The sequence below is a fragment of the Podarcis cretensis genome (genome assembly GCF_951804945.1).
Source record: "Podarcis cretensis genome assembly, chromosome: 5".
In the NCBI taxonomy this organism is placed as follows: Eukaryota; Metazoa; Chordata; class Lepidosauria; order Squamata; family Lacertidae; genus Podarcis; species Podarcis cretensis.
In genome coordinates this window covers 89,423,541-89,450,200 of record NC_137174.1, presented here as the reverse complement: position 1 = coordinate 89,450,200, position 26,660 = coordinate 89,423,541, and the positions used below count along the sequence as shown (strand labels likewise).

The window sequence follows — 26,660 nt, the reverse complement described above, 5'->3', positions numbered from 1 at the left end:
CCACCAGGGAATCAGCTGAAAGGCCATCAACTTGGGATAAAGCATCCCCTACCACTCTCTGGAAGCCAATTGGATCCATTAAGTGGCGGGGGCGGACCATCCGAATCGGTCCCACCTCCCTGCGGAGGGGAAGGGTTGCGGAGAAGTCCAGTTGCACCAGGAAGTGATCTGACCATGGCACTTCTTTTATTTCGCTTTTAGTTAATGTCAGATCACCAACATCCGTAGAGGTAAACACCAAGTCTAAGGCATGTCCGTGGCTATGAGTTGGGCCAGACTTATTCAGGGACAGCCCCATGGAGGCCATGCTTTCCACGAAGTCCCGAGCTGCCCCTTGTAAGGTCGTGTCGGCATGGATGTTAAAATCCCCCAGGACAACCAAGCTAGGTGTCTCCAGGAGTATATCCGCCACGACCTGAAGCAGCTCGGGCAGGGAATCCTTGGTGCAGCGGGGAGGTCGGTACACCAGTAGGAATCCTGTACTGCCCCTATTGCCCAACTTCCAGAACATGCACTCAGAAAACTGGGTCTTCCCAATAGGACGCCTGGTGCAGACTAATGACTTCCTAAAAATCGCTGCAACCCCCCCTCCCCGCCCACATGACCTGGGTTGCTGTGCGTAAGAGAAACCTGGTGGGCAAGCAGCGGCAAGGACAGGCCCATCTGCCTCATCCAACCAGGTCTCTGTCACACATGCCAGGTCAAATCCTCCATCCACAATCAGGTCGTGGATGGCAGTGGTTTTATTCATCATTGACCTGGCATTGCACAGCAACACTTTCAGGTCATGTGGGTTTCCCTTGCTGATTACTGTATCCTTCCGGTCAGGACCAGACCTGGAGGCAGGGATAGTCCTCAAACAACGACTAAACCTGCCTCCTCGGTAATGACATGGTCTGGTCTTAGCATAACTCCTCCTCCTGCCCGTGATCACTGAGATCGGGTGTCCCAATACATCTCCCCCTGTGGAACCTGCCCCACCCAATCTATTGGCTGAGGCCCACTCCCAGGCAGCCATGACCCTCCCCCTTAAAAGGCAAAATACAAACTAAATAATAATTTAACAGAATAATAATAATAATAAAACAAAACAGAACAAAACAAAACAAAACAAAGCAAAACAAGGAACAATTGTGCTGACTCAGTGCTTATCCCACCCCAAGCAAAAATAAAATAACGAAATAATATAATATTATAAAAAACAACAACCACCATTTAAAGTGCTGCAAATTAAAAGCGATTAAAACATTTAAAACCATTTTGTCCATTGCTGCCGGTAGCTACTCAGGCCTCTTATGCTGTGGCAGTGAGTGCAGGCCCCGCCCCCTAGGCCGGATGGAGTTGGCAGGCGAGGGAGCGGTCCTCCCAACACTCACGCAAGCAGCAGCAGCAGCAGCAGCAGCAGCAGTCGTGTCCCGGAGGCCTCTCTCAGGCCTCTTATGCTGTGGGTGCGAGTGCAGGCCCCGCCCCCTAGGCCGGATGGAGTTGGCAGGAGAGGGAGCGGTCCTCCCAACACTCACGCAAGCAGCAGCAGCAGCAGCAGCAGCAGCAGCAGGCATGCATTCCTCAGTGAGAAGCCAGAGCCTAATTAGCAGCCATGAAATGAGCAAAGATGAAGTGAATAATCTGCCAGGGAAGTACAGTATAAGTCCATTCTGTAAACATAGGCTGGTGATTCTCAACGTAGGTGGCAACCTACATTAGGGCAGCGAAACCCACAAAATTTGTGTGGGTTTCGCAGGTGTTCAGGTATGCAGAGACAATGCCGTTGTACTTTGTCACCCACCCACCACCCCAGTAAGGCCAAAGATTTGTCTGCCAGCATTAGAAAGAAAAATCCATTTCCAATTTTATTTGTCTATTGCCTATTTTTTTTGGGGGGGGGGTATTTTCACTGTCCCCCCCCCCCATTGTGATCTTGAATTTAAGTATTGTGTGCATGTTTCTGCTTAGCTATGCACTGCATCATAGGTTTGGTAGTCTTAGGCTGAGATCCCAACCCCACTGACCTGGGATTATTCAATGAGACTTCTGAGAAGATGAGACTGGGGCTGCAGCTTTTGGTTTTACACACTTAAACTGAGAATAGTATTATATATGTATAGGATTGTGCTGTAAATGATGCAAAAGCACTGTGCTGTTGTGTATGTTCACACATTTGCTCTGCATCGGGATGTGAGGAGTAACCGGTGTGGTTGGCATAAAATAGCACTATTGCGGGACTGAACAAGATTGGCTGCCTGCTTTTAATATCAGTTCAGTATCACAAGAACCAGCATTGCCCTGATAGCGAATTTGCAAATCGTAACATTTGCTTAATAAACATGTGACTGATTTCACGATAAATAGATAGATAGATGATAGATAGAGATACAGATACAGATAGACATATAGATATACATATAGATATACCGTACATATAGATATAGATATGCAGCTTTTGATACAGCTTCCTGCAGTTTTAGTACATTATTTTGTTTGGTGTAAGAGTACACTTTGATCCAAGTTGTATACTTAGGAAACCCTTAGGGAAATCAGACAATGACTCCATACACTGGGAATCAAGTGAAGGATGGAACACACAGTGTCATCTACTGCACTTGTATGGAGATGAGTTAATGTTCCTTCTACTTATTGTTCCAATCAACAAATGAATGGGAATTTCCAGGAAGAAGTCCCCGCTTCGCTGCCCTAATGTAGGTTGCCACCTACGTTGAGAATCACCAGCCTATGTTTACAGAATGGACTTATACTGTACTTCCCTGGCAGATTATTCACTTCATCTTTGCTCATTTCATGGCTGCTAATTAGGCTCTGGCTTCTCACTGAGGAATGCATGCCTCTGCCCTCTCTTTGTGCATCTCTTGGGGTTTCTATGAAGGGTCTTTCCCCTGTCTCCTCTTTCCCTCCCTCTCCCGCTCTCCTGTTATTGCTGCCATGCCATCGCGCACTCAAAGACAGACACCAAAACTAGAATATCACCTTTCTGAATTAATTTGTTCTTCCAAGGCTCCAACCTTTTAATGAGGCTCTTTGGGAACTGGCAGCTTAAACATTAAAACAAAAAGGGGTGGGTGGGGGAAATGAAGCAAAGCAAAGCAAACAACATTAGCAAGAACCAGGAAGTTTCACTTGGAATCCTCTTTTTTGAAACCAAATCACTTTTTTAAATAAAAAACCCTGTATTTTTGAAGTTCTAGCTTTGTTTCAGAGCTAGTTGTGATGCATTCTTGTGTACTCATAAAATGGATGGGTCAGTGGCCTTGCTCTGAGCATGAATGGGTGGAGGAAGATAGTTACGGTGGAATTCAGGAAGGGAGTTATATTAATTAAAGTCAATTTACACATAGGAATAGAGGTTCTTGTGAGTAGGTGGACGCTCCCCACATCTGCTTAAAAGCTTGGCAGGTGGGCAGGGAAACTGGTTGGGACAGCTCTACTGCTCCTGGACAGTCTTGAATTCCTTGTTACCAATGTTGGCCTTGTGAACTTTGGCCTTGCTCCTAGGCTGGGTTCATCCACGTCAACTCTCCACCTTGTAATTGCTCCTGGGCTGTATTGACCTGCTGTTGAGTCTGTACCATTAACCTGCTTTGATAAATGTAGAATCATAGAATCAAGGGTCATCTTTCAAGTGCAACCCCCTGCAATGTAGGAATCATAGAATCATAGAGTTGGAAGAGACCACAAGGGCCATCGAGTCCAACCCCCTGCCAAGCAGGAAACACCATCAGAGCACTCCTGACATATGGTTGTCAAGCCTCTGCTTAAAGACCTCCAAAGAAGGAGACTCCACCACACTCCTTGGCAGCAAATTCCACTGTCAAACAGCTCTTACTGCCAGGAAGTTCTTCCTAATGTTTAGGTGGAATCTTCTTTCTTGTAGTTTGGAGCCATTGCTCCGTGTCCGCTTCTCTGGAGCAGCAGAAAACAACCTTTCTCCCTCCTCTATGTGACATCCTTTTATATATTTGAACATGGCTATCCTATCACCCCTTAACCTCCTCTTCTCCAGGCTAAACATGCCCAGCTCCCTTAGCCGTTCCTCATAAGGCATCGTTTCCAGGCCTTTGACCATTTTGGTTGCCCTCCTCTGGACACGTTCCAGTTTGTCAGTGTCCTTCTTGAACTGTGGTGCCCAGAACTGGACACAGTACTCCAGGTGAGGTCTGACCAGAGCAGAATACAGTGGCACTATTACTTCCCTTGATCTCAGTGAGAATCTCAGCTAAAGCATCCAGGACAGATGGCCATCCAACCTCTGCTTAAAAACCTCCAAGGAAGGAGAGTCCAAAACCTCCCGAGGGAGACCCTTCCACTATCAAACAACTCTTACTGCCAGAAAGTTTCTCCATATGTTGAGTCAGAATCTCCTTTCTCATAAATTGAAGCCATTGGTTCAAGTCGTACCCTCCAGTGCAGGAGAAAACAAGCTTGCTCCATCTTCCATGCAGCAGCTATCATATCTCCTCTCAATCTCCTCTTTCCCAGGCTTATTTACTTACAAGTAAGTGCACCTACTGCCAGGTTTTGACTGGGAGTCAATGCTTTTGAGTGGCTGGAATATATCCTTAAACACACAAACATATACACACGCCTCTGACTTTTGTGAGCAGCATCTCTCTGCACATTGTGTGGCCTTTGGAAGGTTCTCCATGGGGAAATGCACTCCTTGGGTTGAAAAAGCATCCTCCTCACATGGAAATACTGCTTCCCTGCATTGTGGGGACTGATCAGCTCTATGGTCTCCAGCCTTCTCTAGCCTTGTGGGGCCATCAAACAGAACAGCCTCTCCTAATCTCCCCACACCCTCTGGAATGGTTTAAACCACTGAGCCTCTTGGGCTTGTTGATCAGAAGGTTGGAAGTTTGAATCCACATGACGGGGTAAGCTCCCGTTGCTCTGTCCCAGCTCCTGCCAACCCAGCAGTTCGAAAGCACGCCAGTGAAAGTAGATAAATAGGTACCACTGTGGCAGGAAGGTAAAGGGTGTTTCCTTGCGCTCTGGCTTCCGTCACGGTGTCCCGTTGCACCAGAAGCAGTTTAGTCCTGCTGGCCACATGACCTGGAAGGCTGTCTGTAGACAAATGCTGGCTCCCTCAGCCTGAAAGTAAGATGAACGCTGCAACCCCATAGTTGCCTTTGACCGTACTTAACAGTCCAGGGGTCCTTTACCTTTACCTATACCTATAAACTATAGCAAGGCAATGAGATGTTGCTTTCTGTGCTTGAGTTAGTGTTTCAAATCCCTGCCAGCAGTACCAGACTGTGGCTATGCCTCTGAGTTTATGGATTGTTCCTTATGCACATGGAGGTGGGAAAAAACCATACATGCCTTCTCTCTCTCTCTCTCTCTCTCTCACACACACACACACACACACACACACACACACACCTATAACAGGGTCTCCCCAGACCTGCCAGCTTCTGCTGTGCTGGTTCCCGCATTCAGATCTTACGCTCAGTGGCACTTCAAAGATCAGAGGCTTTCTTATTGACCCAAGGAAGGCCCACAGCATGTTGCTGCTAAACAGAGAAACCGGCACAGCCATGAATGACAGATATAAAGAGCTCAAGAGTATAAGCAAAGGGAAAACATTTGGATTGGATTTGACGGAGAGGAGAGGGGGGGTGGAAAGCTGTGCCAGAATGCTAAAACCAGCTTCCCTTCTTGTGTTATGCTACAGGGTAAAGTGAGATGCCCCGGGCTATGGCGCAGCTACGTTTCCTTGTGGGCAGCATGTCAGCAATAGGCGGAGCCAGAGACAAAAATTGGGTGGATCAACAACCGTAAAATTTACGTTTGTACAGTAGGTTAGTTTCTACAGCAACACAGAAGCCTATCTGCCTTCCTTCCTGAATAGCAATATGTATTGTGAGAGTTCAAGAATACATCCTAGCCGGGCAAAGAAACCTCAAGGGTGGTGCAAAACAGGACCACCGAGGGGTCGTGGTAGTGGCTTTAGAAGGTGTGCAGCCTGGAGAGTCCCAAGAATGATCTAGAGATGCATTTGAGCCCCAGGCCTGATGTTCCTCACCCCTGAGGCCAATTGTGAGCGGCCAGTAGTGTGGCTCAATATACTTGCCCATTTTCCCAGGTCCAAGATGGCTGAGCCTTGAATTGAACTTATTCTTGGAGTGACTGTGTGAATGTTTCTCGATATTAGAAATTTGGCACCCCTTTCCCACACATATTCATTATGAATCATATTTGACAACTGAAATATTTAGTGATCATTTCTTTAATATGGCAAACAAGTAAATATGAGTCTGTCATTTTTTGATGTGGGTTAGTCATTTCATAACGGAATATTTTTTACAGAAAAGAGGCACACTCTAGCGTGACTACAACCATGTGAGCCATAGATGCCTAAACGGCCTAAACAGATGTGAAAAGTGATTGTTTCTTATATGTTGTGAACCTGTGTGAAAACAAGGCAGGTGATGGCTTCTGTATTTATTTATTTTTCTCGTTGAGGCTGTTATTAAATGCTGCCCGGATGCACAATGTTATACAACTGCCCCCTTTATGCCAGGTCTTATTTTAACAGTTCATTAAACGCCAGGAAGAACAAAAGGTCATTCTTTAGAAAGATGTGGAGTGTGACAGAAGTCAAGTTGCACTGCTTACAAGGCCAGGAAGGTAAACTGACCCATCTGAAATTTAATTACAAGAGGAAGTGTTCTTTATTCGGAGATCTGAGCCTCTGACATCCACAGTTCACAAACTTGAACTGCAGTGTTTATTACCTACCAGCCAAGCTTGGCGTAGCTAAATAAATATGTTCCGAGGGACCTGGTGGGAATTGGAGGAGGATCCTAAATTATAGATAACTTGAGGAAAACAAGACCTTTCTAGCCTCAGGTTCTGTTTATAATTCTCCTTTTAGAGATGGCAAGTCATTCACCCATCTTCCTTCCTTGAACCAGCTAATTCACTTATGGGTTTTTCTTCCTCAACGCTAGTCAAGATAGGTGATCTAAGGCAAGATTAAACATTTTTTAATTTTCTATGCTTTAAAACAAAACAATAACAATGCTTTTTTTAAAAAATCCTGCCATTAAATGGATTGCATCACTGTTGTGTCTGCATCCCCCTCCCCATTATATTTTATTAAAAAAAAAATTAAAAATCACATATACATTCCAATACATAATAGAGTTTTCTCTTTGGGGGTTCAACTTCCCATCCCATTTTCAATGATGTTTTTTTATTTCTCCCCTTTGCTGCACCCTATCTTATATCTTTTATATCATGACAATGATACAGTAATCTCTAATTCCGTCTGTTGCTCATAGTTCGTACCCTGCTCACGAATTCATCATACTATAATGTTTCTTTAAATAGTCTGAAAAAGGCTTCCATTCTTCTGTGTCTGTAATTTTTACACTGGGAGGTCCAAAACAACTTAAGAAGAGTCCTGCTAAAAGAACTAAAGGTCCATCGAGTTCAGCATCTGTTTCTCAAAATGGGCAGCTATCAATTCCTTCTCTCCGGGAACTCTGGGAATAGGAGGTCTGTGAGGGGAATATGGGTTTTCTAACAACTTTCAACACTCATAGCAAACTATGCTCCCTAGGATTCTTGAAGGGAATCCATGACTGTTAAAAGTGGCATGATGGGACCCAAGTTAAATCAACCTTGTTTGGGTAGATGTTTTTGTAAGGCCTTGATTTCATAGTGAGGACCATGACATTGGTGAACACAAGCATTTATAGAAGTAAGGCATTGCCCTTCTTCTGTCCTGCTTGCTTAGCCTAGAGATGACATTGGATCATTTTATCACATCACCAGAAACGTCTGTAGCTGAGGCAAAAGCCTACCGTTTCTGAGGCTGTGCATTCATCCACTCGTTTACAAATATTATCTCTTAATAGAGTAATGCTTGATCATCAGAGAGGTAAAAATAAAAGCAACTTTTTCCTTTTCAGGTTGCCCGTCCAAAGCAAACACACACACACACACACACACACACACACACCATGCTACTGACTGAAAGTGTGCAGCAGTAAAAGCATTAATAGAAAAGAGTTGCTAAACCTTGGTGTAAAAAATTGGATTAAAAAAAAGCATTATTCCATTTCTGTGCTTCTACACAAGAATTCAGGATTTATTCAGATTTGTTGGTTTTAAAGATGTGTGTGGGGTTTAAATTCAGACAGAACCCAAAACCATGATTTAGTATTGTATGACTGTGTCATGGCAAGCCTCAGGCTTGCATGCTCCTCTCTCACTTTGCATGTAAGTGGAGGAAATCTGAGGCTTCCGGCCACAATTTGTAACAAATCCATAAGCTCTGTTCAGGCATTTAAAAGCATGCTATGGAAATTGCTTGGGTGGAGAGAGTGGGGATGATCTCACTTGTCCTGCAGCAACCATTGTACCACAGCCCTGACTGTGCAGGGAGCAGCTCTGAGGATGGCAAGATCCCTGCCTCTCAAGTAGTCTCTGCAACATGTAGTAGCTGCGATGTGTCTGAAGGGGTGAAGTCAAAGGACTCCCCTCTGGCTCATCCACCCCATCTCCATCATTTGTCTACAGAGCTGAAGTTTCCCACCCGAAAACAGGCAACTGTGGCTTGCATGGACCACTTTTCTGTGTTCCATCAACATGGGAAACTTTTGCTTTTTGCAAAAGATGCCTGGAAATTGATTGTCTCCTTTCAGAGAGGGAAGGGAAGGGTGCAAGGCTGAGGCTAACTGCGGCATGTTCTGGTAATGGGAAACCGGGGTCCAGAATTACCAGTCTCACCAGTGCACATAAACATTTGTTTCAAGATTCAAGGACTGGCAATAAGGAGGAGGGCCATTTTGGTTGTGGCCCTTCATCTATGGTTTGCTTTCTCCAGCAAGACTCATCTGGCACCAATTTTACTATATGTTCAGTCTCAAGTTAAAACTCAACTCTGCTCTCAGACATTCCATGACATGCAATGGGTTGTTTCTACTGAACATTCTTGATTTGTTCTTGATTTGTTTTTTGTTAATTGCCCATATTGATTATAATTTTCTGGGGTGTGTTTTTAATGTCTATGGATTAATTGTTTTATTGTGCAGTTTTAAACTCTGTATGTTTGACATTTCTGTAAGTTGCCCTGGAAAATTCTTGAGCAGATGATTAAGACATTTGAATATTTATTTATTATGTATTATTATATTAAAGTATAACAGTCCTTGAAATGTAAGGTGTGGAAGTGGCTTGACATAAGTCCTGAATATTGTATTGATGCAGGGAGAGTGTCCCCCCCCCCCTCAGAAATTGCTCTTTTTGCTTTGGACACAGAGTTGCATCCAACTTTAGTTAGAGTAGGACTCAGTGAAATTAATGGGATTTATATCAGTATGGCGTGAGAGTCAACATTGTGTAGTGTTTAGAGTGTTGGACTGGTGCCTGAGAGACCAGAGTTCAAAGTTTTTTCTTTGTCCCTCTACTTTTCCCCAGGAAAAGCCACAGTTTAAGGCTGAATCAGAACAAATATCAATTGGGGTTTCTGCAGATTGATGTTTTGTTCCGATTCAACAGTAAACAGTGGGCTTTTCCGGGGAAGGAGCATAGCTGTCAATGTTTCCCTTTTTTAAAGGGAAATTCCCTTATTCTGAATAGGATTCCTCGCAAGAAAAGGGAAAAGTTGACAGCTATGGGAAGGAGGTGGGTCAAATAACACACCTCCCGGACCCGTGCCTAGAAATCATGGGGCAAACTGAAGAAATTGCCAGACCAAGGGACGTGTGGGCGAGTCCTCACTGGGTAACCTTGAGCCAGTCACAGTCTCTCAGCCTACCCTACCTCACAGGGTTCTTGCAAGGGTAAAATAGGAAGAAAACCATGTGTGCCACCTTGGAGTGAAGGTGGGATATAAATGTGATGAATAAAAAATTATAAATCCATCAGTTGGACTTTGTATATCTTAGATACACTTTGTTCTTCCATTTTTTCCTTTCCTCCCTGCTCCCGTCAGATCATCATAACATTCAGAAGTCTCCCAAAGATCTAAAAACCTGGACTGCTCACTCTCTCCTTGCAAATGAAAACGTATCTCACTGTGCTTTTTTGAGCTTGCTTGTGTGGCTTTCGTCTGCATGCCGTGAAGAGGAAGCAGAAATCCGGTCCACAGGCTATCCTACCCAGACGTTGTCCATGCTGGTAAAGCTACCTCAATCAGCAGGTCACCTAGCAGCCCGGCAGCTGAGGGCTCGTTCTCTACCCGTTCTGTAGGTGCTCTTTGAAAAAGCTCTGAAGCACAGCACTCTTGGGCTGCCACTATGCGGAAATGCCAGCAAACATTTGAAGCCTGTAAGTGCTGTAAGCTCTAACTGTGGCTAAAAGCAGCAGGCGCCAAGGGCTCCTGAATTCTGCTCAGAAAGAAGAACCCACATAAAGGTATATAATCATCTTGGTGCTGGGTATTTCCTGCGGATTAATGACCAGCTGGGAGGAGTTGATGGCCCAGAGCATAGCCAAGGCCCATTAACCTCAGCCAGCCATTAATCCCCAGGAAATGCCCTGCGCCAAGTTCATTTTTATTATCCTAAAATGAAATATGAGCATGGCTACTATGGATATTATATATATATATATATATATATATATATATATATATATATATACAAGCAATTCGAATGTACTGAGTTGGGACGGCATTTGTGGCACCCTCAGATCTTCTTATATTCTGTACGCGCAAATTGCAAGGTTTCAAAGAGGGGTCCAATGCGAGAAATGAGGAGCCTGGCTAACAGCCCCATAGCAGTGCTAACCTATGCCAGTTGGATGGAAGGCGACATCAAAGCTGGTGCCACCCTCCTTGCAAAGCACAGCTGGAGAGAGGTTGTGTGCACAGATGGATCTGCACTTTGAATGCTTGCAAGACAGAGGGGAAGTCAGGAGGACCTCTCTCATTAAAGCGCAAGTCAGACTTCTTCAATCCCCTCAGCGGGCATAAGCGGATAGCGCTGAGCAATGGTTTGTGTTCAGAGGAAGAGAGCATTCAAGAGATGTTGCAACCGGTCTCTTATTGATTGGAGCCTGTTGTTTCACCCTTGGGTGCAAAGCAATTCAAGAGAAGCATTGCTCTTTCCATTATTGACTTCTTTTCTTTGTGTGGGGCGGTGGGTGTTTGGCATTCCTGATTACTCACAAGCACTGCACCATGTTTTTCAACAGCAGGGCTCACCAAAGCTGTCTTTTCATATTAGACTGAAGTGGATCAATGTGACAAAGGGATAAACAAGGCTGAAAACCAGAATTTTCAGAATTATTCTTTACAAGTCGGCAACTTGCCCTAAACAAACAAACATCTTTATTGTTTTCTGGGATGGGGCACAACTTAATTTAAGGGCCCAGTGGTGGCCATTTGATCTTACCACATACCGTAAGCGATAATTCTGCCAGAAAACTGTCAGCTGTGATCTATCTTTATGGGAAAGTCATCCTGCGGTTGGAGGGGGGGTGGAGGAACCTCAAACACACAAAGCCAAATTTAACAAAGCATGCATGGAAATGCAACAGGCCAAGTCCTGGTAAGCCATTATTCCTCCCAGTATGCCCTCTTCTCTGCTGTGGAAAAACAGACCTATCCCAAAGGGCTATTACTGTATGGAAGAAAAAAACAAAAAACCCAGTGAAACTCACAGAATCGGTGTAGCTTCAGAGGGTAGGATATGAACCAATGAATTCAAGTCACAAGGAAGGAGATTCTGACTAAATATTAGGAAGAAATTTCTGGTGGTAAGAGCTACTTGACAGTGGAATGGACACCCTCAGACTGTGGTGGACTCTCCTTCGCTGGAGGTTTTTAAGCAGAGGTTGGATAGTCATTTGAGAGGGATTATTTAGCTGAGATTCTTGTATTGCAGAGGGACCCTTGAGGTCACCTCCAGCTCTCTAATTCTATGACTAACTTTAGCAGTTTGAACAGTGCTTAAAAGTGCTGTGAAAATAAATGCAAACATCATATTTGGGCTATTTATTCAAGTTAGCCCTGCTAATTCACTTATTTTCAACAACCTGACCAAAATCTAATAATAATAATAATTTTTATTTATACCCCACCCTCCCCAGCCAAGGCCGGGCTCAGGGCAGCTAACAAGCAATAATAAAAACAAGTTGAATGATTACAACTTAAAAACAAATTTAAAATACAACATTAAAATACTGAAACATTAAAATATTAAAATGTAGCCTCATCGCAGGAGGAGAAAGGAAAAGAAAAAAGAAGGAGGGGGAGGGAATCAAATTGGCTCCAAGCCAAAGGCCAGGCGGAACAACTCTGTCTTACAGGCCCTGCAGAAAGAAATCAGATCCCGCAGGGCCCTGGTCTCATGAGGCAGAGCGTTCCACCCGGCCGGAGCCAGAGTTGAAAAGACCCTGGCTCTGGTTGAAGCTAATCTAACTTCCTTAGGGCCCGGGACCACTGGGGTGTTGCTATTTATGGACCTTGAGGCTCTCTGTGGGGCATACCGGGAGAGGCGGTCCCATAGGTACGAGGGTCCTAGGCCGTGAAGGGCTTTAAAAGTCAAAACCAGCACCTTAAATCTGACCCTGTACTCCACTGGGAGCCAGTGCAGCTGGAAAAGCACTGGGTGAATATGCTCCCATGGCAAAGACCCCGTGAGGAGCCTCACTGCAGCATTCTGCACCCGCTGGGGTTTCTGGGACAGCTTCAAGGGCAGCCCCACATAGAGCGAATTACAGTAGTCAAGCCTGGAGGTGATCGTCGCATGGATCACTGTATATCTTATAAAAATACTATATTTTATATACTATATAAAATCTAGTATATCTTCAGGAAGTCATTTGTATATGTTCAAGAACATCATGTACAATGTTGTTCAAGAGCTCTGGTCTGCAACTAATAAGGCAATTGCAACTTATTTGAAATAGCTTTTGGGGGAGGGAGGGAGGAAGGGAGAGGAGGGCATGTCTATGATATTATTATCTTAGCTCTGAACATCTGTGCATTGACAGATTTCAAGTCAGGAGACTTTGCCTCTGCAAATAATAATTTAATTCCAACTTACGTAAGTAAGGTCTTTTGGAAAGAGCCGATACTCCAAGTGGTTCGCCCAATCTCTACCTCATCTCACTTTGAGGCACTTTCATATTTTCACATAATCCAGAGTTTCAAAATGGAATTTCAAAGGGTTGCCCTCCCTGCTGCCCTAGTCCTAGACAATTAACTCAGCAATTATTTTAGTATCTGCAAACCCATTGCCAACTGACTATAACTTCTTGGCTAGTTTTAAGGAGCAAGACTTCTACGTGCTGTTCTTACTGACCCATTAATGTTTGGCAATCGGCTTTCCGCTCCCCTTTTTGTTTTAAGCCCTGCTCGTTATGCACAGGCTGTCTCTTTAATGGCATCTCCTTGGCATTCAGAAAATTGTGTGTGGTTTTTTTGGAAGGGGGATTGCATTTAATACACTTTAGGGATTTGGGTTTTCTGGGAGGAAACATCACATCAATGGATTTTCAACTCCAACCAAGAGTCTTCTCGAATTCTGAACTTCCTCACCTCTGCTGCTTTGAGACACCAAAAAGTGTCTGGACCTTCTGATATACTCTGCTCTCATGAATGTGCTGCTAGTGATCAATATCTAGAAACTTTCAGTGCTGGCACTCTCAAATTAATTTGATAGTGATTTGTGTCACATATTAACTGCTTTCCAAAATATCAGCCATGTTCTAGACTAGCCCACTTCAACCTATTGCCCACCAGATATTTGTGAGACCACAACTCCCATCATCTGCAGACAGTCAACCATGCAAGATGGGAGTGGAAGTCCAAAACATCTGGAGGGCAACAGATTGGGGAAGGCTGTTCAAGATGCTCTGCCACTGATCATAACATATTGCCAACTTGGAACATTCAGGCATGAGATCACAAGTGTTCCATCTTCCCTATTCCCCAAATCAGAACAGCCCCCAGACCACCAGGGTCTGGCCTCATCGACAACAGAGCTAGATCTTCCGTTTGCAAATGCAGCTCTTCCCACTGTGTTTCCTTGACCTCTTTGGGAAACAGCAGGATAAAAATAAGACTTCATCCCTCAGGTACTCAATGCAAATTGCAGCATTTGCAGAGCTGATATGCAAAATAGATGTGCTACAACCAGTATCACTCATCAGTTAGAGCTGTCTTTCTTTTTTCTTTTTGGGAGGAAGAGTTTCCTTCCAAGAGTTTGCTCCCAAAGCTTGTAACTGATAACTCATTGGCTACAAAGATAAGAGGTTCTTTCACATCCATGAAGTACTGCAGGTATTTGGAGACCACACATGCCCTCCTCTCTCCCACCCCGTTTTTGTTTGTGTTTGTGGTTTTTTGTGGTCTTTTTTAACGGATCTTGAGACTGGTGGCAAGGGCAATTTTAGAATTAGTTGAAGCTCAACATCAAAAAAACGAAGATCATGGCTACTGGTCCCATCACCTCCTGGCAAATAGAAGGGGAAGAAATGGAGGCAGTGAGAGATTTTACTTTCTTGGGCTCCATGATCACTGCAGATGGTGACAGCAGCCACGAAATTAAAAGACGCCTGCTTCTTGGGAGAAGGGCAATGACAGGCCTAGACAGCATCTTGAGAAGTAGAGACATCACCTTGCCAACAAAGGTCCGTATAGTTAAAGCTATGGTTTTCCCAGTAGTGATGTATGGAAGTGAGAGCTGGACCATAAAGAAGGCTGATCGCCGAAGAATTGATGCTTTTGAATTATGGTGCTGGAGGAGACTCTTGAGAGTCCCATGGACTGCAAGAAGATCAAACCTCTCCATTCTGAAGGATATCAGCCCTGAGTGCTCACTGGAAGGACAGATTGTGAAGCTGAGGCTCCAGTACTTTGGCCACCTCATGAGAAGAGAAGACTCCCTGGAGAAGACCCTGATGTTGGGAAAGATGGAGGGCACAAGGAGAAGGGGGCGACAGAGGACGAGATGGTTGGATAGTGTTTTCGAGGTTACCAGCATGAGTCTGACCAAGCTGCGGGGGGCAGTGGAGGACAGGAGTGCCTGGCGTTCTCTGGTCCATGGGGTCACGAAGAGTCGGACACGACTAAACGACTAAACAACAACAAATATGAAGGTTGTAAGCAAATAAGTAAGTAATAGTGTCCTGAGCCAAAGTCCTTGCAGCCTACAAATATGTAGGTCTGCAAATGCTATCCTAAGAGGCAAGAAAAGAGTGTTGGATCATGGAGCTCTCAGGAGAAGGCGGCAATTAAAGGGACTGGGTTGGGTTGGGTTGGGTTGGGTGGGGGTGAAGCATCATAGAAGATGCCTCATGTCTAGGCTTTGAAAGAACTGCACACCACATCTAGGAGGGAACATGAGATTTAAACTTGCATGTTCGGCAAGATTTAAACTTGCATGTTGGGCAAGATGAGCTACTTCTCTAGAGGCCCCCATTATGGTATGGCAGTACCCCTTCGATGTGACACACTAATGTCCTGCGCACCTTCTCTAGGTCTGTCTGGAAGTATATTCCTTTTTTTTTTTTTATAATAATTTTTATTAATTTTCCACACAAATAATAAAGCACAATATAAAGCAGTACAACTTCAAACTCATCAGTTCATACCCTTCTTTCTTTGACTTCCCCATACCTCCCCATCCCTGCATCCTTGTTTAATGGTTCTTTAGCAACCCTTAGGTCCATTGTCCTAATTCCCTTTCATAAAAAGAAATTCTTAATTTTTTTGTTTACTGCTGCAATTCTTTACTTCTTACCCCCTGACATCTTAACACTCCTCAATTTTACAATTATTTTTAAGATATATTTTGAATTTCTTCCAGTCCTCTTCCATTGTCTCTTTCCCCTGGTCCCGGATTCTGCCCGTCATCTCGGCCAGTCCCATAAAGTCAATCACCTTTGTTTGCCATTCTTCCAGAGTAGGTAGTTCTTGCGTCTTCCAATACTTTGCCAGTAGAATTCTTGCTGCTGTAGTGGCATACATAAAGAAAATCCTGTCCTTCCTTGACACCACTTGGCCCACCATGCCCAAGAGGAAAGCCTCTGGTTTCTTAGGAAAAGTCCACTTAAGGACCTTCTTAATTTCATTATAGATCATTTCCCAGAAAGCTTTAACCTTTGGGCAGGTCCACCAAAGGTGGTAGAAAGTGCCTTCAGTCTCATTACATTTCCAACACTTATTATTAGGCAAATGATATATTTTTGCAAGCTTGACTGGGGTCATGTACCACCGGTAGATCATTTTCATAATGTTTTCTTTTAAGGCATTACATGCAGTAAATTTAATACCGGTGGTCCATAACTGTTCCCAGTCAGCAAACATAATATCATGACCGATATCTTGTGCCCATTTAATCATAGCTGATTTCACCATTTCATCCTGTGTATTCCATTTTAACAGCAAGTTATACATTTTTGATAAGTTCTTAGTATTGGGTTCCAACAATTCTGTTTCTAGTTTTGACTTCTCTTTCTGAAATCCTATTTTCCTGTCCTGTTTAAACGTCTCATTTATCTGATGGTAATGCAACCAGTCTCGAACCTTAGGCTTTAATTTCTCATAACTCTGAAGTTTCACCCTTTCGCCATCGTATTCTAAAATCTCATGATATTTTGGCCATTTAGAATCCATATTAAGCTTTTTTACTTCCCTAGCTTCCATTGGTGACACCCACCTAGGGGTTTTACTTTCCAACAAATCTTTGTATCTAATCCAAACGTTATACAATGCTTTCCTTACAATATGGTTTTTAAAGCTTTTATACACCTTTACCTTGTCGTACCATAAGTATGCATGCCAACCAAAACTATTGTCGTACCCTTCCAGATCCAAAATGTCAGTGTTCTCAAGAAGTAGCCAGTGTTTCAACCAGCAGAAAGCTGCTGATTCATAATAAAGTCTTAAGTCCGGCAGGGCAAACCCCCCTCTATCCTTTGCATCAGTTAAAATCTTAAATTTAATTCTGGGCTTTTTGCCCTGCCAGACAAATTTTGATATGTCTTTCTGCCACCTCTTGAAACAGTCCATCTTGTCCACAATCTGCAACGTCTGGAATAAGAACAACATTCTAGGCAATACATTCATCTTAATAGTAGCGATTCGGCCTAACAAGGAAAGTTTCAACCTTGACCATATTTCCAGATCCTTTTTAACTTCTGACCAACATTTTTCATAATTATCCTTAAATAAGTTCACATTCTTGGATGTTAAGTTTACCCCCAGGTATTTTACCCTTTTTGTTATTTCCAAGCCTGTTTCATTCTGAAAACTCTCTCTTTCTTCCATTGTTAATTTTTTTTCCAACACTTTCGTTTTTTGTCTATTCAATTTAAAACCTGCTACTCGACCAAATATTTCAATTAGTTCTAATACTCTTTTAGTACTAGTGTCTGGCTGTTGCAAGGTCAATACTAGATCATCTGCAAATGCTCTTAATTTATAATGTCTAACTCCGACCTGAACTCCTTTAACCAACTGGTCCTTTCTGATCATATTTAACAAAACCTCCAGGACTGATATAAAAAGCAAAGGGGATATTGGGCAACCCTGTCGTGTACCTTTTTCTATAGGTATTTCTTCTGTTACCACGTTATTTACAATTAATTTGGCCTTTTGTTGAGAATATATTGCACCTATACCGTTTTCAAAACCTTGGCCTACCCCCATCCCTTGGAGATTCTTTTTCATAAAAGTCCAACAAATGTTGTCAAAGGCTTTCTCCGCATCCACAAAAATCAAAACTGCTTTCCTGTTAATGTCAACGTCCAGCAGCTCCAGAATGTCTATAATGTTCCTCACATTGTCTGACATATGTCTACCTGGGAGAAAGCCTGTTTGGTCCTTATGAATCTCTTCTGCCAACACTCTTTTCAATCTTTTTGCCAAAATGTCTGCAAAAATTTTGTAATCCACATTGAGTAAAGATATAGGGCGGTAGTTTTTGACCTGGTTCTTCTCAGTCTCTGTTTTCGGTATAAGTGAGATGAAAGCCTCTTTCCACGATTCAGGTGCCTTTTTCCCCTTCAAAATTTCATTGCAAACTTCCTTCAATGGTTGTATCAGCCGTTCTTTCAACATTTTGTAGTATTTGGCCGTCAGGCCGTCTGGTCCTGGTGATTTTCCCAATTTCATATTTTGAATGGCACCCTCTATTTCTTGTTCTGTTATTTCCTCATTTAAGATCCTTTTACTTTGTTCTGGAATTTTTGGTAAACCGTATTTTCTGATGAATTCTTCTATTTCTTGTTCGTTGATTGGCCCTTGTGCGTATAATTTCTTAAAAAAACTTTGAAAACAATTGTTTATCTCATTGGGTTTGTGGATAATTTTTCCATCCATTTCTAGACTTGTTACAGTATTCATTTTCTGCCTTTTTTTCAATTGCCATGACAGAAGTTTCCCACATTTATCCGCTGATTCAAAAGTTCTTTGTCTCATTTGCTTTATCTTCCATTCTATTTGTTGGTTCATGAGCTCCATGTACTGCATCTGATAAAACTTTATTTCTCTCAAAATCTCATGGGACTTTGGTTTGGACCTCAACTTCTTCTCTCCTTCTTTTATTTTTTCTAAAAATTTTTCCTTCTTCTCATTTTGTTGCTTCCTCTTTATAGAATTTTGTTGAATTAGGAAACCTCGCATCACGGCTTTACTTGCGTCCCAGATTATTCTTTTTTCCACATCTGTTTTCCTGTTGATCTCAAAGTAATCTTTTAATGTTTTAAGGGCCTTCTTGTGGATCTCTTCATCCTTGAATAGGGTGTCATTCATTCTCCATCTAAAGGATCCAGTTGTTGTTAGTTTCATCTCCATCTTCACCGCATTATGGTCGGAGCACGTTTTTGGACATATTTCTACTTTTTTTGTTCTTGACGCCAGACTGCTAGAAATCCAAATTTGGTCTATTCTTGTCCATGTCATTTTTGCTTCAGAGAAAAAAGTTCCCTCTCTCTCTAGAGGATTCTTTGTTCTCCAAATATCAATCAAGTCCATTGTTTCAGTCATTTCGAAAAAGATCTTTGGTAGTCTCCCTTCTTTTGAAATCACTTGTCTCTGTGCTTTATCCATGTTTGTTGAGACAACTCCATTCATGTCTCCCATCATTAGGATTTTATAGTCTAAAAAGTCAACTAATGTCTCATGCAACTTCCTAAAGAATTCGGCCTTCCCTTCATTTGGGGCATAAACTCCCACAATTAGTATCTTTTCTCCTTGAATTTGTACTTCAATTGCCAGGTATCTTCCTTGTTCATCTTTAAATATCAATTTTGGAGCTAATTTTTCCTTTGCATAGATCACCACACCTCTTTTCTTTACTTTGTCTGATGAGATAAATTCTTGACCAAGTCTCTTATTTATCAGTAATTTCCTATGTATCCTGGCAATATGGGTTTCTTGCAAACATATTATATCTAATTGTTCTTTCTTCAAAATGTGAAAAACCTGTCGTCTTTTCCGAGGAAGGTTCAAACCGTTACAGTTCCAACTAAGGAGTTGCAGAGACATTTTGTATTTAAGTAGCTGTTCCTCCAACTGCTCCAAGCTTCTGCTCTTCCTCCGATGGTGGTGGTAAAAGTCCAAATGACAAATTTGCTATATCAGGTGGTTCCCTCTCCTCCACAGTTCCTTTCTGCAAATCCTCCAGGTATCTCTCCAGAAATTGTTCTTTGTCCTGAATTGTTTTTATTTTAATCTTCCTTCCTTTAAAGTTAAAGGACAATCCTTGTGGAAACTCCCATCTGAATGGTATGGTGTTTTTCTTCAGCAGATCTGCTAGGCTTTTGTAATATGTTCTCACCTCTAAAATGTATTTGGGAATGTCCTTAAAAATCTGTATCTGACAATTTTGTATCACCAATGCCTTTTGATAATGTAGATTCAATATTTTATCTCTTTCTTCTTTTGATCTCAATGTAATTAGACAATCCCTTGGTTTTTTATCCTGCTTTCTACCCAATCGAAAGGCTGATGTTATCTCAAATTCATCCTCTTCCTCCCATTCCTCCTGCCAAAAAGCTATAATGTTCTCTGTGAGAAATTGCACAAGGTTGTCCCCTTCCCCTTCAGGCACCAATCTAAGTTTTAAGTTCTTCTCTTTACGTTGAAGTTCCAGTAAGGAGAGGGCTGCATCATGCTCATTCACTTTTTTAATAATAGGCCCAAACTTTTCCCTTGTCTCTTCAGCCGTTGTTTTTGCACTTTCTGCAATCTTTCGTGTTTCTGAATTTTCCTGGATTAATCTATTTATAGAATCTGTGTTAGATTTAACACTAGCTGTATTCACATCCAATCTTGTTGTCAACTCTGTTAATTTTTTAGAATTCTCTGTCGATAGCTTTGTCAATGCTTCCAGGGATTGATTTATTTTAAGTAGTGCCTGAGTCATAGGATCCATAGAAGCTGGTGTTTTTTCCTGTGCAGCTGGAACAGTTCCTGATATAGAGCCCCTTTTCTTCTGAGATTGTTTTGCTTTCTGCCTTGTTACTATCTCTTCTGTAGGGGCACTCATATCCTCAAGGTCGTTTTCACAGAGTTGATTTCCAAGTGGAAAATCCCACTGTTACTTTTCCAAGTGCAACAGTTTCACTTAAAGCCCTCTAGAGGGAGCATTCAATTGTATCCAAATGGCAAAGATAAAGAAAAGCAAAGAAGCAGGGAAGTATAACAGTAGCCAAAAGTTTCCAATATCCAAACTGTAATGTCTCTATCTTCTATGTGGCCAAAATGCAACAGGGTAAATCTAAGGTCCGGTAACTTTGTTACAAACAAACCCCCACTTCGCAAAGTTTGACAGTCCACGTCCCGGTGTCTTATTTGGGCAGCCCGACCCAGGGGGATTTGGCAATGGAAGATCTTAATTTTCCAATAATTTTCCAGCAGGTTGGCAACGTCCCAATCCTTTCCCCCCTTCTCCTGCCAATCTGGGGGGAAATTTTAAGTCCGATGTCAGTTTGACAGCTTAAAAAAATAGAAAGGTTCCCTTCAAATGCAGCTTGATTTTCGTTGCTTTGTCTCTCCTGCAGTTCCGGGGAGGCAGACTTCCTTAATTTATGCCTTTCCCGTTTTCAGCCGAATTTCTTATTTAATGTCCCGTTACTTTTTCGATCTTACTCACGGGTGCTGTGGTCAAATTCCAATTGCAGGAAGGAATCGGCGCTCTCCGCTCATGGCGACGCGGCTTCACTCCGTTAGCTGGGTGACGACTCTCAGCACCGCGCTTACCCCGATGCCGCTCAGAAGCCTTTAAAAAGGCTCCTTCACAGTGCCGGGGGGCGCGAAAGGTGCCCACCGAATCTCCTTTGTTCACAGGCTCCGCGCCTGTGATTTTAGGGGTCCCCCGCTTGCCGTAGCGGGTAAGACCCGAACTAACGAAGCAGTCCTGCCTCGGAGCTCGAGGCTCGGACCGCCATTAAGCGCTGGCGCCGACCGGAAGTCCTGTCTGGAAGTATATTCCTGCCCTGGTCTAGGCATGCAACTAGACTTATTGCTGTGTCTAAAAAAATCTGCACCACCATCGCCTACCACCAAACCGTCAGTAAATGAGAAAATAAATTGCACGTTAAAATTAGGAAAGGAAAATTTGGGTGAAATTCTCATGTGGAACGTGGTGGCGATGGTTGCACTTACCTCACTTCTGAGGTGGCTAATAACTTTGTGAATGACTCTTTCTTTCTTTCTTTCTTTCTTCTCAATGGTGTCTGCCTTCTGCTGACTTCCCAGGTGCCTGTACTTCCTGAAAACGCAATCACGCCCCAGCTGAGCTTTTTTTGCAAGCATGGTAATGCAGGGAGGTTGCATTCCATGCACCTGACATTTGTGCAGTTAGTGATTTTGAAAATGAAGTATTCTTTGCTTTTCAAGAAATCAATGCAGACAGATTTTCTTGAAAAGTAAATAAAATGAAGATCTTCCTTTAAAAGCAAAATGAGTGAGAGCAGCTTCTTCCGGCACCGGGGAATCACCCTCCCAAGCTTCCCCTTCTTTCAGTTAAGGCCCAGAGGAAAATTTCATGCTTTAACTTCTTTCACAGGGCTTTATTGGATCAGGAAATGCGTGCTGCAGAAAAGTGGACAAACATTTAAGGATATAACTCTCTCACACACACACTCCTTGCAGAAATAAGATATATTCATTCCTTAAATTCATGGAAATCATAGAGACATTCTAAGGCAGGCTGCCTCAACCTTGGCCCTCCAAATGTTTTGAGACTACAATTCCCACCACTTGTCCTGCTAGCTAGGGATCATGGGAGTTGTAGGCCAAAAACATCTGGAGGGCCGAGGTTGAGGAAGCCTGTTCTAAGATGTCCTACATATGGGGAAGAAAAGCGGAAGCTTCCTTCAAAGGAAAGAAAACTCTAGAGAAATCGGAAGCTGCACCTTGGTTTCTGAACGTTTTGGAAGTCAAATGGACTTCCGGAATGGATTCCATACAACTTCCGAGGGGCCACTGCATTTATTACATTTACACATCACTGTTTCTTCTGAGGAACTCAAGGTGTTCTTCATGGTTCTCTGCTCTTCACGACAACCCTGTGAGGTAGGTTAGGCTGAGAGACAATAATTCACCCAAAGCAACTCAGTGAGCATCATGGCTGTGAGCTTCAAACCCAGGTCTCCCAGGTCACAATGCAATAAATACACTAGCCATTATACCATGCTGGATTGTGAGAGAAAAGCAAAATATAAGTATAATCAAGAGAACAGAAGAATGCCCCCAAGGCCACCTTACCAAAGACAACTATAATGGACAAATCTTCATCATTTTCTATAGAGGATTGCAACATTGATTGTCATAGTCAAGCGAGCTAGCACAAGCTTCTTTGCCACTAGAAATAGAAGGAAATATTCTCCTCTCAGGCAATGGTGGAAAAGCTCCCATATCTTCAGCTGAGAATAATTTTAAAGGATCCCAGGGCAGAACTGTACTCTGCACAGGAATGCTCCCAGATAATTATTGTATTTATAGTCTAGTTTGGCTCAGGCCCTACTCTATCATGTATTTAGCATGGTGATTGATCTATCCCTCCTTCCAACACTTTGGAATGCCATAAAGAGGCCAAGATCTAATGCTTAATTAATCCACATTTGCTGTATAAAGAAAGCAGACTGGATTTGCCTGCTTAGTCCATTTCACAGACTCAATAATAACCAAAGCAATTATTCTAAATTAAGGTGGGTATTGTCTTATGCTAAGAAGCTCAATGTTTTTCCTTGAGGATATTGTCAGTGTAACAAATATAGTATCGTCTCTTTTTTCCAGATCTCATTGAAATGTTGCTGTCATTATTGTCAGTTGATGCTTACGCACCTTTGTAGCTTTACTGGACAAGGGATATTGCTTTAAGGCAGGGACAGACAATATGGTGTCCTGCAATGTTTTGGATTACTCTCAACAACCCTAGTCAGTATGGGACATGGTCAGGGACGATGGAGTTGTAGTCCAAAACATTCCAAGGGTCCAAACATTCCAACTGACTACTGATGCTTTGAGGTTATTTCTGGTTACTGTTGGGTTTTCTCTCTCTTCCAATTCTATTGTTACTGTGTTTTATGTTTATTATCAATTATATAAATTTGACATGTTGTTGGAACCTGTCTTAAGAAGGTTGGACCCTAAAAGTCTCTCTATCTCTCAGCAGAAAAAAACATACATTTAAGTCAACACCAGTTTAGTGATCTCAGCCTTGCACCCCTGCCCCAGTAGTAATTTGACTATACCTGAACGTGGCTACTTTCACAGTGGCATGTGAATCTATTACAGTGGTACCTCGGGTTACGTACTTAATTCATTCCAGAGGTCCATTCTTAACCTGAAACTGTTCTTAACCTGAAGCACCACTTTAGCTAATGGGGCCTCCCGCTGCTGCCGCGCCGCGGCAACACAATTTCTGTTCTCATCCTGAAGCAAAGTTCTTAACCCGAGGTAATATTTCTGTTAGCGGAGTCTGTAACCTGAAGCGTATGTAACCCGAGGTACCACTATATCGCCACTGCTGAAGCTTTGTGGATTCCACATATTCACCATTCACAAAAAGTAGGAAATGTATTGTGGACAAAGTTGTTACATGCTTTCAGTGAAGGCAAATTTGTGTATCTCCGTAAATTTCAGTCCTGCCTTAGATTTCACAATTGCCTGCTTGGAGAGGAAGAATGACTTCTGTAAGCGACTACAATGGGATGTGTAAGCTGCCTCTCAACTTTATAATTAAGGCAGCAATCCTGCGCACAAGACATTGGTGTAAAGCAAGCCACTGTAAGTTAAGCCAGTGTAAAAGTATTCCAGATCCAAACCCTGTTCCATAGTGGGGCTGCTGCTACTGCTCTGCCTAAGCCTGGCAAAAGGAAAACAAGCCTTTAAAATAGGGTTCAGCACCAGGTTCCCGAGTCATGTGACTGAGCTGAATGGGCTTAGAATCCAGCTCAAGTCCCCCTCCCTGGTCTCACCCTTGGCACTTCCCCTGAATGCTCCTTTTAGAGGACTTAAACCAGACTCAACTCAGCCAGCTGTGTCCCAGCTGAGCCGAAATAATCAAGCTATGCCCGTGTATCTTTGGCTGAGCTAGGTTTGGGGACTAAACTACTAACCCCAGTGGCTCTTTCCATAGGATTCCCCCCTAAAAATGAAATTAATTAAAACAATGTGACTATGTGATTCCAATAAACCCCTTGAGGCCCTTATTTGTCACACTAACAGAGTGCATGGCTGGACTGCCCATAATTTCAAAAGGTTGAGGAGGGAATTTTATATGAATTGGGTCTCCACACTCCTTCCCTCCTCTTTTCAGTCCACCCACACTCCCAGTATTAATTGTTCAGTGTTGCTGGCCCACCTCTCATTTATTTCCATCTCAATTTAATCAAACCTTTCTAATGCTAAACTGGTTGAATGCATCATGGAGGTCAGGACTTTGTATTGAAATCATTTCTCTCTCTCTCCTGTTTACTGTTGAGTGGAAACTCAGAGCCAAAGCAGGGGTCAGCAAACTTTTTTCAGCTGGGGGCCTGTCCACTGTTCCTCAGACCTTGTGGGGGTCTAGACTATATATACCGTATTTTTTGCTTTATAAGACTCACTTTTTCCCTCCTAAAAAGTAAGGGGAAATGTGTGCGCATCTTGTGGAGTGAATGCAGGCTGCGCAGCTATCCCAGAAGCCAGAACAGCAAGAGCGATTGCTGCTTTCACTGCGCAGCGATCCCTCTTGCTGTTCTGGCTTCTGAGATTCAGAATATTTTTTTTCTTGTTTTCCTCCTCCAAAAACTAGGTGCGTCTTGTGGTCTGGTGCGTCTTATAGAGCGAAAAATACAGGTTTGTGGTTTTTTTAAAAAAAATATATATGAGCGAATTCTTATGCCCCACAAATAACCCAGAGATGCATTTTAAATAAAAGCACACATTCTACTCATGTAAACACAACAGGCAGACCCCACAAATAAGCCAGAGATGCATTTTAAATAGAAGGATACATTCTACTCATGTAAAAACACGCTGATTCCTAGACTGTCCACGGGCCAGATTTAGAAGGCAATTGGGCCGGATCCGGCCCCCAGGCCTTAGTTTCCTATCCATGGCCTAGAGTATGTACTGTTAATAGAATATGCTGGTAACTATCCCCAGAAGTCTTACTGCTGTAAAAACGGGAAAAAGTAGAGGATATGCACCCTAATTGAACCAGAGTTTCCAGCCAACCAAGCAGATGTCTATAAATGAAACCAAGACACCGAACTAAGTAGAATTATCACATAAACCAAACCATGTGGGACATTCATCTGTATGAAAAAGCTCCCAAGCCAAGTTATGCAATGTACTTATTGACAGATAAATGTGGAGTTTGAAAAGTCTCAGCCCAATGCATGCTATAGATGTCAGCACTTCTGCAACAGTTTGCCTACGTGACCCCATTTGGACACCGATTCATCCCATCACCTCCAGCTTTGAGACTGGCAACACACTGTATTTTGGAGAAGCGCAAAGAAAGAATTAAGCACACCTCACATGCTGTAAAACTAATCTGAAACTTTAATTTATTTATTTGGAACATTTTTAGATTTCCCATCTTTAAAAAACACACCATGATGTAGCAATAAAACCAGCCCATTAAGATTTTGAAGTCCGGGTCACTGAGTTACCTCGGAGCACAGGCTGATGGATGGAGATGGCACAGCTGGGGCTTATCAGCTGGCCTCCCGGCCCTCCAAATGTCCATATTAAGCTCTGCATAGAGTTCTTAGCAGAGTTGGCCCACCCCTGAGGCCAGGTGAAGCACCTGCCTCAGGCGGCAGGATCCTCCAAAGCAGCAGATCCCAATGTCAATCTTTCTTCCTCCCTTGTTCCTTGATCTTCCCTCACCCCTCTTTCCTGGCAGGGAGGGAAGCACCATTTGTAGGGTCCACCCCAAGTGCCAAAATGTCTTGTGGAGGCCCTGGCACTTAGCCTCAGACAAACCTGGCAAGTGAAAATGCCCATCAGTTTCAACACCTCTATTTCACATCTACAAATATTCATGCTGTGGGTGGAGGGGGAGGAAGAACTGTGAAGAGGTTGCATTTCCAAGAATCTCAAGGGAGGTGGGAGGTATTCTGGTGCAGAACTGTGGCTGGCACCAGTAGCAGTGGGTGGAAATGCATAAACATCAAGAGGACAGGGTTGAGCCCATCAATTTGCTGGGAACAACAAAGCAAGCTGCCGTGGTTGGCTGGCA

The 26,660-nt window shown here is 43.1% G+C and overlaps 1 protein-coding gene across 2 annotated transcripts in view; it reads right to left on the bottom strand.

The window, feature by feature from the left end:
* NAALADL2 (N-acetylated alpha-linked acidic dipeptidase like 2) overlaps positions 1–26,660 on the bottom strand; it is an 819,134-nt gene that overhangs the window by 662,221 nt on the left and 130,253 nt on the right. The window contains exon 1 of one of the 2 annotated variants that reach the window (XM_079977820.1): positions 21,587–21,605. The exons of the other annotated variant lie outside the window; for it this stretch is intronic. The gene's annotated coding sequence lies outside the window, so the exon portion shown is untranslated. Of the gene's footprint in view, positions 1–21,586; positions 21,606–26,660 lie in introns of those variants that run through there. 2 annotated transcript variants of the gene reach the window in all.